The sequence below is a fragment of the Apis dorsata genome, unplaced genomic scaffold (assembly GCF_000469605.1).
Source record: "Apis dorsata unplaced genomic scaffold, Apis dorsata 1.3 scaffold_307, whole genome shotgun sequence".
Taxonomy (NCBI): Eukaryota; Metazoa; Arthropoda; class Insecta; order Hymenoptera; family Apidae; genus Apis; species Apis dorsata.
Window position 1 is genome coordinate 200,260 of NW_006263579.1, and position 2,545 is coordinate 202,804.

Genomic DNA, 2,545 nt, shown 5'->3' on the forward strand with positions numbered 1-2,545 from the left:
CTCGGATCAAAACTCGGACATCCGATATACCGTGACTTCCCTCTCTCTCTCTCTCTCTCTCCTTTATTTTCGTGGATAATCTCGAGGAAAAAGTCCAAGCGACTCGTCAAACTTTTACATTCCTCGTAATAAACCGCTCGCCTTCTTTTTTACTCTCTCTTCTTCTCTGCTATTAACCGTACGATTTCGATTAAGATATCTCGTTACAACGGTGTATAAAAAGTCACTCTCTCTCTCTCTCTTTCTCCGTTTCAACGGTTGTAAATTGGTGGAAGGGAGAGCGAGATTCGGACGTGTTTTTCACGCGATACGTGCCTCCGCGATGGAAAATATTTGTCGCTTTTACCAGGTTGCACGGGGAAGGTGTGGAAGGCGAGCGATCGTACGGGCGGAAAGGCACGTTTTCTTCTCCTCCTCCTCCTTCTTCTCCTCGTCGCAACCCCTGCTCCCCCTCTCCCTTGTCATCGTGTTCGCGATGTTATCACTGCCGCCTGTTTTGCGGCTTTCGTATTATTTGTGCATTTCCACGGTTATATCCACCCAAGTATAATAAAATCCCTCTCGCCAGACTGTCCTCCTCCTCTACCCTTCTTCTACTCCCCCTTGGATACCATCCCTCGGTACACAGTTGTTGCAACCATCCGTTGCTTGCAACGCGTGGTGCATTCTTGGTGTGTGCTAAGGGTGTGGGATAGTTTGGATAGTGGGGAGGGGGAAGACGTAGGGGAGTAACAGCAAACAACAAATACCACCAGACATACATACATATACATATATATATATATATATAAATACGAAGGCCGTGAAATCCAGTGCGGAGAACCGTCGTTTAATGCCGTCGAAGTACTCACCCTCCCTCCCTTCCTACTGTATTTGTCGATCGTTCCCAACGGAAGACGATATATAAAGATGGCCGTGTAAGCGTAAGCTAATCGAGGAAGGGGAGGAAGGGAGGTTGCAGCTCCCTCTTTGAATTAATGAACCTAGGTCACCTTGATCTACCGAAAAGCATCTGGGAGGGATAGGGATACACGGGTCGAGTGGTGGTGCGATCGACCGCGAGGAGAGGGTGTTAGATAGAGAGAGGGGAAGGGTGACTTACCTGGGCGGCGACAACAGGTTACACAAAGTCGGCTGGTTAACGGTGGCTGCAGGTCAAGTTTCCTCTCCTCGTGCAAAGGTCAAAGGGCATTCCCCTGGAGGCGGAAGCTAATGACATTTTTGCGGGATGGGGACGTAAGGGCTCTCGTCGGCCATCGCGAGATACCTGCGGTGAATTCTTTTTTCCGGGGATAAAAAGAATGTAAGAATAAAAGGAGTCGAATGTCGTCGTCAATTCTCGAGGATATTATATCCGAGAAATCAAGGAGCAAGCAGCAATATACGGCTGTTGATAAGTAGAAGAAGAAAGAATTCTTTTGATATTGAAACGGATCGAAATAGAGAGAAATCTTGCGAATTAATCTCCCGCGACAAGTTTAAATATTAAATACGACTTCTCTGTGCGATGATCGTAGTCGCGCGATTAATTGATCGTCGGCCTATGGATGATAAACGAGCAGCTTCGAGCTGCGCACAATGGGAAAGCTTCTGTGTATACACAACGTCGTATAGCTCGTTTATAAGGTTGGATAAAGTGTTGCCAGATGTGTCGATGCAAACAGAGAGAAAGAGAGAGAGAGAGAGGGGGAGATATACGTTCGTAGAGAGAAAATTTGGTGGGTGAAAAGCGTTCGCCTAAATGGCGTGTTCTATTGGAGCGGAAAATTCGAAGGCCGTGAAGGATCGATATAAGGTATAGGTTGCAACGGTCCACTTGGGCGAATGGAGGTCAGTCTCGATAGAGAAACGATTAATAACGATTAATCGCGCTTCTTCGTTCCCTTTGTTGTTCTTGTTTACAAGGAGGAAGATTCGAGAAAAGTGAAATTATCGACGACCCTTCCGGAGAAGCTGTAGAGAAAGCTTATCGAGGAAGAGGGAGTGTTTTGGAAGGGAATCGCGAGGTATGTAAATCCAGGACGACTGTTTGAAATTATAATGCCTGGTCGTGGTTCCGCGTCGCGAGATAATGAGCATGATCGGGGCGGAGGATCGAGCGATTCGCATTCCACCGATCGATAAATTTCCGTCTAATTGCTTCGACAAAGCCTCGATCCGTGGCCCGATCCGTAAAAGCGAGAGCGTTGCTGGCAGGGATGGGTAAGTCGGATGGGATTGGATCGGTGGTAGGTACTCGTGCCCGCGGATCCTTTCGTCATGTATTCGGAATGAGGTCGGTAAAGGAGGAGGCCGGAGCTGGATATCGCGGCATCGCTAAATATTCGAATCGCCGTTCGCGATACAAGAGATTATTAAAATATTTAAACGAGCCCGTCGACCGGTCGTTACCGGGGACCTCGAGTCCTCTCCTCGCGAGGTTCTCAATTAAATGCTAACGAGCGAAGAGCTCTTTCCACCTGAATACTGCTTCGTTGGAAGGTGCAGCAGCCACCTAGCCCCTTTCCTTCCACCGCCCTTGCGTCACCGCCACAGCCTTCTTCTC